The sequence below is a fragment of the Pituophis catenifer genome, unplaced genomic scaffold (genome assembly GCF_029215685.1).
Source record: "Pituophis catenifer annectens isolate HBS135680 unplaced genomic scaffold, rPitCat1.0.hap2 SCAF_1, whole genome shotgun sequence".
Classification (NCBI taxonomy): domain Eukaryota; kingdom Metazoa; phylum Chordata; class Lepidosauria; order Squamata; family Colubridae; genus Pituophis; species Pituophis catenifer.
The window spans coordinates 338,168,067-338,178,465 of record NW_027256881.1 but is presented as its reverse complement, the minus strand read 5'-3'; positions in this window follow the sequence as shown (position 1 = coordinate 338,178,465).

Sequence of the window (10,399 nt, the reverse complement as noted above, 5' to 3'; positions counted from 1 at the left end):
CTTGGATGGGTTGCCATGGACACCGTTCCCAGGGCAAGAGCATCTCTTTGGTGCACGCGCAGCTTTGCAAAGGCCGGTCCTCCATTCCCGACGTGATCTTTCACATCCATCCAGGAGCATCTAGCGCACTGTAAGCGTAGTGGTTTCCCCAGCATCAGCAGCGAAAGCCAATAACGCCCCTTTCCACCCGCAGAGAAATCATTAAGCCATTTCAGGGACTTGGAGGAATTTCCCCCCCCCCTCCAAACTCCCCCCTCCTCCTCGCCCGACTTTCAAAACAGCGGAGAATAGAATCTCAGTTTCTTTCAATCAGAAAGAAATAATTACTAGTTTGTCGATTACGCCGGGGGGGGGGAAATGCATTTTTTCCCCCAACACCTTAGTTTCGTTCTCATTTTTTTGGCTTTTGTGGGAGGCTTCACGGCAGGCTAAATTGCAGCAAGCTTTTCTTTTCTTCTGACTTTTTTAATTGTTTCCCGCAAGACAGCTGGATTGTCGCTCTTTAACAAGGCAGCGTGGGTTCTCAAATTCTGGGGAAGCTGGGGCGGTGGGGGGAAAGCCAGGAGTCTTGGAAAGCTATTTGCAACATATTATTTGATTAAAAAGCGTAAAGCCTTTTGTAAGCTGCAGCTCATTTCCTCGGATGCATAGAGTGGAGCAAGACCGATGAAAGGTTTATTTTGGCCAAAATTGGCTGCATCCGCCATCAATCTAATTCAGTGTTTCTCAACTTTGGCAACTTGAAAGTGTCTTGGACTTCAATTCCCAGAATTCCCCAGCCAGCTTTGCTGGCTGGGGAATTCTGGGAGTTGAAGTCCAAACGCCTTCAAGTTACCAAGGTTGAGAAACACTGAGCTAGTCAATCTATATCATGTAGGTGATAAAACGAGCCATAGCTAATCCTTTTTAATAAAAATGTGTTAGCCAGAAAAGATGCTGCTGCACCACACACACGATTTTTGGCCAGCCCAGCTCTCCCAATAAAAATAGCCAATCTGTTCAAGAATTTCCCGTGGACTAGCTGGGGCATTCTGGGAATTGAAGTCCACCCATCTTAAAAGTTATTAAGGATGAGAAACATCAGCTCAGTTCCCCATCTGGACAGCTGGCCACTCTTGTGATAGGAGTCCTTTTGCTTTCCTTGCCTACAAAGAGCAGTGTTGTGGCTCAGATACCTGAGCCTGTGTCATCTGCAGAAGAGGACTCCGAGAGTGAAGGAGAGGAGTTGGCAAGGCCTCCCTCTCCAGGACCCTCCTCTCTGGCAATGCCTTCGGTGTCCGCCGAAGGTCAAGAGATAGGCCCGGGGCCAAGCACGTCCACGCAGCCACAGGTGGACAGTAATGAGGGAGATGAGTCTTGGCTGGATCCTTGGCAGCGTCGCAGAGATAAGCGCGCGCAACAGAAGAAGAGGCGTGCCAGAGATTAAGTCACTGGACCACACCCCACAGGGTATAAAAGGGGGTGAGGTGGCCATTCAGACTCTGTGACGGACAAAACTATTATTGAGTCACATTGCATCTTTGGAAACAACATTATCTGCCTTGGATTTAATTACGGACTGGACTTGACAATTCTTGAACTGTGTGTATTTTGTTTATGAGTAAAGTCTTGGCAAGCAGCTACTGGGTTGCTGCCAATCCTCTTATCGAAAGAATTTGGTTGTCTGCAAGTTTATTTAACCCCCGGCTGTCTGTTTGTGTGCGTGTGTGAGATGGGGATAGAACAAGCAGCAAGAAGGAAGGATCTTGATCAAAGCTGAAGCAGGATGGGGGTAGGTGGGATCTGGATGGTGAAATCCTAGCTAGATGGGAAGCAAGACCCAGTGGTTGGGTTCCTAACATGCTAAAGGAAATCAGGAAAACCAGTTTGAGTAGTTTGCAATTCTAAGTGTCGTGGGAATGTAGAAATAGAGTTGATGGGACGGTTCCTGCAGAATCTAAACTCGGTTTTTCTGTCCTTGTCGGCCTCTTGCCTGAGCTAGAGGAGGCCCAAAAGACTGTCCTTCTCAGTGTTAGCAGGAACAGAAATATCAGATTCCTTTATCTTCCATAGTCAGCACTGATGACGTTACTTGGTTTGGTAATGAGACGGCTGCAAGAAAACAACCAAACTCAGAGAGCACCAAGGATCCCACATCAGATTCCTATATCCTCCACAGTCCCTGGCAGTGTTTTCTTTTGCTCCCAGGGTTTTGGGAAATCCACAAACTGCGTAATCCAAGTTCCACGAACAAGAGGATTCTAGAGTGGCCAGTTGGCCTGGAAAAGGCTTCCAGAGCACGCCAGCCTTGCAAAAACACCGCTTCTGAACCTCCTTCGGGCCATCACGGTATTAAACCGCAGCTCTCCAGAAGAAAAGCTGCTCCTTCGCTCTCGTGCTGTTCAATAATTAAAAGTAGAGCTGAATAAGTCAAAAGATCTCCACAAATAGCATCAGCTGGCTGAGACCCCATCCTTACTGCAGAGGTCTCCCGCTCTCCCACTCGTTTTGGACCAGCTGCCAAGCCAGATTCTGGCACCACGAACTGCTATAAAACCGGGCAGAACATGTAATTGCTTTTAAATCAAGTTGCAATTTCACGCTCCAGGTTTTCCATTTTATATTCCTACCCTTGGCAGCGGCTTTCATAGGAAATTTCGCCTCTCCAAAGATTTCTGGGAAAATGGCGGGAAGAGAGGGAGACGCGCAGTCAAGCTGCCCTTGTGATGGCTGCTTGTTGCAGTTTGGAGGACTTTTCAATCTGTTTTGGGCTGGAGAAGTGAAGTAGAATAGAATAACAGTTGGAAGGGACCTTGGAGGTCTTCTAGTCCAACCCCCTGCTTAGGCAGGAAGCCGTATACCATTTCAGACAAATGGTTATCCAATCTCTTCTTAAAAACCTCCAGTATTGGAGCATTCACAACTTCTGGAGGCAGGCAGTTCCACTGATTAATTGTTCTCACTGTCAGGAAATTTTCTCCTTAGTTCTAGGTTGCTTCTCTCCTTGATTAGTTTCCACCCATTGCTTCTTGTCCTGCCCTCAGGTGCTTTGGAGAATAGCTTGACTCCCTCTTCTTTGTGGGAGTCCCTGAAATATTGGAAGTGTTGTGGTCCGCCAGCAGCCTGCGGAGCTGGCAGCGGAGTCGGACATTGAGGAGGCTGGGGAGGAACATGGCCCAGTCCTGGAGTCAGGGGAAGGCCCGGACGAGAGCTCTGCTTCAGAGGCAGAGATGGGGCCAGGGCCATTTGGGAGTGACACACGGACTCTGGAGCCCCCAGAGTCGGACAGCAGAGAGGCAGAGGAACAGGAGGAGCCTGTTCTTAGTGCACACATGCGCAGAGCTGCCAGAAGGCAAGTGCAGCTAAAGCAAAAGGGACGACTTGGGAGTAAGGCCAGGAGATGATTGGCCCCTCCCATTAGGCTTAAAAGAGAAACAAAGGACTTGGGCCTTCTGGAGGAAAGCAACATTGCTAACTCTGTTTCCAGTCAGCATCTCTTGTTGGTTTCTGAACTTCGTGGGGCTTTGCCAAGTAAGGCCTTTGGCAGGGTGTCAAAGAAAATAAAGGTTGGTGATTATCCCGAAGGACTTCTTCCAAAGGACTTGTTTTGCAACTAATTGGGACTCAGCTGGGAATGAACGTAATTCTCAGCTGTTACAATAAAATAGGTTTTTTTGGGACTAATTGTGTATTGTAATGACTCAGTAAGCCTAGGTCACAACAGAAACACTGCTATCATGTCAAATGGAGCAGATCAGAACAGAACATGCTAGAGGATTGCCACGCTTGACATTTTGTGGGCTGGGTTGGCTCTTCTGCTATGCTGACTCTACCAGGTGGCTGGATTCAACCGTGATGGAAGAGGGTCCCTTCCTTTACTCCCCTATTTTCTGGGACTTTTGCTGCTGGATACCTTTGTTCTTGCCCTGTTCCTAACTACACCATTGGCTGGTCTTGCTGCTGAATGCCGGGGTTCAGGGGGCAATGGCCAGATGGGTTGGGGTTACAGTTGCGTGACAGATTACTATGGACTCCCTTTCCCCCAGAGGCCCCTTTGCATGCCCTCTGGTAGCCCCAAGAAGGAAGAAAACAATACGGGTCTATCTGTTGGTTAAGTTTTCAGCTGCTGGGTGACCTCATCCATCCCCATGGAGTAAATATCACCAGTACACAGTATCTCTGCTCCTGCTGAATTAATGACTGGGAAACCTTGACCTCCGATCGTTCAGCTTGGAGGCTAAAGACGCAGCATGGCCTTCTCCAATTCGAAGAGACACCTGTTCGGCAGGCTGAGGCAAAGAGGCAGTCCCGGAACCCGCGAAATCTGGAGGCTGGGCAGGGGACAGAATGTATCTGCCCTCAGTGTGGAAGGGATTGCCACTCTCGAATTGGCCTTTTCAGTCACACTAGATGCTTCTTTTAGGACCTCTTTCCAGAGCACGATACCATAGTCTTTTGAGACTGAAGGTTGTCAATGCAAAGCTGAATTAAGCAGTGCCATGGACCTCTTGTCCCACTGCCTGGAGGCTGTGAGGATCTGGAGGAGAACCAAGAAACTTTAGCTAAACACTGACAAAGATCGAGTGGTTTCGGATTTGGGGGGGGGGGCTGCCAGGTCCTATGCCATCCTTGTTGCTGGATGGGGTTGCACTGCTCCCAAACAGACTCAGTGCACAACCCAGGGGTCCTCTTGAAACTTACAACTCCTGCTCAAAGAGCAGGTGGAAGTTGTAACTAGGAAGTCCTTTGCACGGCTTCATGTTGTACACCAGTTGTGCCTGTTCTCAAATTGGAGGACTCGACTCATAATCCCTCATGTCCTAGCCATCTCCTGATTAGACTACTGTAATGCACTCTCCCTGGGACTGCCCTCGAAGAGTATCTGGAAGCGTCTATTGGTGAAGAATGCAATACCACAGACAGTTATGTGCGCTCCCAGAACAGCATGTTACACCTCTGCGAGCTGCATCGATTGCCAGTTCCCTTCCGGGTTATTATTTTTTTATTATTATTATTATTTTTATTAATCATATTTCTATGCTGCCCATTCTCCGAAGACTCTGGGCGGCTTACACCAAAGACAGTATACTAAATAGCATATTGCCCCTAACAATCTGGGTCCTCATTTTAACCACCTCGGAAGGATGGAAGGCTGAGTCAACCTTGAGCCGGTGAGATTTGATCCGCTGATCTGCTGAACTAGCAGTCAGCTGAAGTAGCTGCAGTACTGCACCCTAACCACTGCGCCACCTCAGGTTCAATTCAAGGTGTTGGTTTTGACTTTTAAAGCCCTTCAGGACATGGGATTGGGTAATCTGGGGACCGCCTCTTCCCAATTACATCGATCCATCCCATAGATCTGGCAGAGAAGGCATGCTGCGGGTATCGTCAGCCAAGGGTTTACATTTGGTGGGCCCATGAGGTGGGCTTTCCCTGTTGTGGCCCCTGCCTTAGGGCACTTTCCCTCTCCCAAAGTAAGTTAGCTACATCCTTGTTACTATTCAGGAAGACCCCCAAAACTTGGCTATGGCATCAGGCCTGAGTGGTCCAGGGGACCGGTGAAATTCTAAGCGGGCTCCATCCCTTTTGTCTGATATTAGCCCTGGTGGCCTAGTGGTTAGAATGCAGTATTGCAGGCTGACTCTGCTCACTGCCAGGAGTTCGATTCTAACTGGCTCAAGGTTGACTCTGCCTTCCAAGATCGGTAAAATCAGGACCCAAACTGGTTACGTTGATATTGGAAACCACCCAGAGTGTGCAGGAAAGCACTATGGACCGGTATATAAGTCTACGTGCTATTGTTATTACTGTATTTAATTTCTTGGGGCCTTGTGCTTTTTATATTTCAACAAGAGTGACTTAATAGTTTTCATTATGACTGTTTTTTTTATATATTTATTGTTTTTAATTCATTGTTCTATGCCACCCAATGCCACTGAGATGGGCAAACTTATGATTTGACAGAGAGATAGAGACAGGAGGTGGGCGAGAGAGAGGATAGGTAGGTAGCATAAAAAGATGAGATAGAGACAGATGATAGATAGACAGATGAAAGAGAGAAAGATATGCTGGCAGACATGTATGCCAGGTGCAAAAAAACCCATTGGTATCCCAGGTGTGTTCTGTGGCCACCACTAGATGGCAGCACAGGTGGCCCTTATGTCAGAATCCTCCTTTTGAGAAACTCCTGCACTGTGGGGACCCTGGAAGAGGCGTGAAGGAGTGGGCTGATCTTTGATGTTAGAAACCTCAGCTGTTCTCCAGATGAGTCCTCTCTCTATTCTTGAGTAACATTAGATTCCATGTCTGTGTCTTCCAGCAAACAACTGCTGCTTGCTTTGCGTTTTACATTTAGATCTGTGTAAGTTGGAACAGCATTGCTAAAAAAGCATTAAGAATTGTTAACCTAATCTTGCGTAGCTTCTCCTCCGGTAATATTGAACTGGGGCATACAAAACTTTTGCCAGAACAATTCTTGAATACAGCTCATCTGTCTGGAACCCGCACTGCATATCGGACATTAATACAACCGAATGAGTCCAGAGATATTTCACAAGAAGAGTCCTCCACTATTCTGCTCACAACAAAATTTCTTTATGCCACCAGACTCAAAATTTTGGGCTTAGACAACTTAGAACTTCGCCGTCTTCAGTCTGACCCAAGCATAGTACATAAAATCTTCTGCTACAATGTCCTACCAGCCAATGACTACTTCAGCTTTAACCACAACAATACAAGAGCACACAATAGATACAAACTCATGGTAAACCGATCCAAACGAGACTGCAGAAAATACGACTTCAGTAACAGAGTGCTCAATGCCCGGAATGCACTTCCTGACTCTGTGGTTTCATCCCCAACCCCAAATCCCCAAAACTTTAACCTTAGACTGTCTACTGTAGACCTCACCCCATTCCTAAGAGGTCTGTAAGGGGCGTGCATAAGCGCACCAGCGTGCCTACCGTCCTTGTCCTAATATTTTCTTTTATTCGTATCCTTTTCATGTATTTATAATTATGTTTACACTTGTATCATAATATTCATGCTTGACAAATCAATAAATACAAATACATAAGTTCATCCTGGAGCAGTATTTCTCAACCTCAGCAACTTTAAGATGGGTGGACTTCAACTCCCAGAATTCCCCAGCTTTGCAGAATTCCACCCATCTTAAAGTTGCTGAGGTTGCAGGCTTGGCTGCCATTTGTCTGTGCCATGTCTCTTCGCACAGCTGGTTGAATCTGGATAAGACAGATGCTGCTTTTTCCCAACTACAGCACATCAGTCCCATAACGCCACTCATTCCGTCTCCCTGACAAGCTGGAAACCTGGTGCTCAAGGGCAGAGAAGACGACGCTTGGTGTGAAGACGATCTTTAGTTCCTTCTAGGAAAGCCAGCAACAGATGCTGGAGGAAAGTGCTTTTTTTTCTGCCTGTGAGTTTGGGGAGTTTTGATTTGGCCGGAGGGAATTCCTTCAGACAGCATGAAATAATTTCCAGAGTACAAGCAATTGACAATTGTCACAAATCAGGAACCTCTCAAATAGAGCGACGTTTGGTGGGGATTGAGCTGAAAAACATGATTGTGTCATAGTATCAGAAGTTGAAAGTTGCCTGGTTTAAATCTCTCCTCCTTCCCATATTTATTAGGCACTTTGTTATCGGCATAGCCTACGAATACTCCATTTTTTACTCTGTTCGCTTGAACTGAGATTGCTTTCAAATTGTGATGGAGAAGACTCTTGGACTGCAAGGAGATGAAATCAGTTGATCCTAAAGGAAATCAACCCTGACCATCCTTTGGAAGGACAGATGCTGAAGCTGAAGCTCAGATACTTTGGCCATCCAATGAGAAGAGAGAAAGACCAATGAGAAGAGAGAAAGACCAATGAGAAGAGAGAAAGAGCCCTGGTGGCGCAGCAGACTAAAGCACTGTTATTAACATCAGCTGCCTGCAATTACTGCAAGTTCAAATCTCATCAGGCTCAAGGTTGACTCAGCCTTCCATCCTTTCTAAGGTAGGTAAAATGAGGACCCAGTTTGTGGGGGAAATAAGCTGACTTTGTATAAATATAGAAAAGTATGAAGGCTATTGCTTAACGCATTGTAAGCCACCCTGAGTCTCCAGAGAAGGGTGGCGTATAAATCAAATCAAAAAAACAAACGAAAAAAAATATTTGAGCGGCTGCCACAAAGAGGAGGGTGTCAAGCCATTTTCCAAAGCACCCAAAGGCCAGACAAGGAATAATGGATGAAAACTAATCAAGGAGAGATTCAACCTAGAAATAAGGAGACATTTTTGGACAGAGAGAGCAATCAACCCATGGAACAGATGTTGCCTTCGGAAGTTGTGGGAACTTCATCACTGGAGGCTTTCAAGAAAAGACTGGACTGCCATCTGTCAGAAATGGTGTAGGGTCTCCTGCTTGGGCAGAGGGTTGGACTAGATGACCTACAAGGTCCCTTCCAACTCTGTTCTATTCTATTCTATTCTATTCTATTCTATTCTATTCTATTCTATTCTATTCTATTTTCTATTATTTTATTATTCTATTCTATTATTCTGTTCTGTTCTGTTCTGTTCTGTTCTGTTCTGTTCTGTTCTGTTCTATTCATGGTTGAAGGTCTTGCTGTGTCTCTAAAATACCCAACCCCCTAAGATGAGGATGCTGTAAATACTAAAAGAGCATCTACACAATTGGAGAAATGGAATTGGCTTTGCCAGCTTTAGTAGTTGATCATCCTTCGTCCCCACCTGTGATAGCTGGACAGCTTTTATAGTTATCACCAGTACATTTCCTTGATGTCCCGTTCAACAATGCTTTCATTTTAGCCAAATTCAGAGTCGTTTCTTTTATCAGGTATTTTATTTATTGATTGATTTGATTTGATTTGATTTATATGCCGCCCTACCTCCACAGGACTCAGGGCGGCTCACAACAATAAAATAACCGAATAAAAGGGTGTTAAAATACATGTTAACCCCCCCCCCAGTCCAGGCTGAACAACCATGTCTTTAAGTCGCGGCGGAAGGTGCAGAGGTCAGGGGCCAACCGGAGCCCCAGAGGAAGTTGGTTCCAGAGGGTGGGAGCACCCACAGAGAAAGCTCTGCCCCTGGGGGTCGCCAGTCAACACTGTCTAGCCGACGGCACCCTGAGTAGGCCCTCCCTGTGAGAACGCACCGGGCGATGGGGAGCTGTTGCTGGTTGCAGATGGTCCGACAAATATCCTGGACCTAAGCCATGTAAGGACATGTATATTGTAAAGATAACTGTTTCTTAGGCTAGAATCTGACAGCCAGTGGGATTTCCCAGGATGTATTTTTCAATGAGGTCACAGTCTTACAGAAAGCACCCCTGGAGGAGCTAGGGCAGAATTTCCAACCAGAGCTAGGTGAAATTGGAGCGAAGCCTTGGAAGATGGGGAGGTGGCAGTGTTGTTGGCTGTTGATAATCTGGAAAGACCTTTCCCATCTTTGCACGCACTCTCTCCATAACAGTTATTCAATATTGTGAAACTCTCCACAGATTCTAAGGTCTGTCTGTCCAAGAAGAAATCCTGCCTGCTAGGGATACACGATGTGTAAAAATAGTAAGGTCCCTCAGGCTAGGAAAGGGACACCTGCCCTTGCGGAGGAGAACAGCCTTTCCTCTCTCCATCAAGAGCTCATGGAAGGTCAACCAGGTCCTCTGGTGCAACCTTGAGTGATCAGGTTTCAGTGGGAAGTTCTTGGCTTATGTATCCACATTTGCCCTGGGAAGGCTTGCGCTGAGTTAGCAGGAGGCATGCCAAGCACGTGGGTTCCTTGTCCGTGGATAGTTGTGAATGACCTTCCTTGAAGAGATACCAGTAGTCCTCGACTTACAACCACAATCGAGCCCTAAGTTTCTGTTACTAAGCAAGGCGGTTGTTAAGTGAGCTTTGTCCCATTTCACCATCTTTCTTGCCACGGTTGTTAAGTTATTAACGCAGTTGCTAAGTGAATCTGGCTTCCCCATTGACTTAAGGTCGCAAAGGGGATCACATGAGCCTGGGAAAATGCTACCGTTATAAAATATGAATCAATTGACACCTGTCTAAATTTTGATCACGTGACCACAGGGATGCTAGCAACAGTCGTAAGTGTGAAAAATGTAAGTCCTTTTTTTTCCAGTGATGTTGTAACTTCGAATGGTCACTAAACAAATGGTTGTAAGTCGAGGACTACTGTACCTGATGTTGCTTTTGCCTTTTTCCAGCAGGAATTCCCTTTGGGTCAAAGCTCTTTGCCTCAGTAGGAAAGAGAGAGAATGCAGTTCTGCAGGCTGCTACTGCTGCCTGCCGTAATTTGACAGTTCAAATCTCACCAGGCTCAAGGTTGGCTCAGCCTTCCATCCTTCCGAGGTGGGTAAAATGAGGACCCAGATTGTTGGGGGCAACA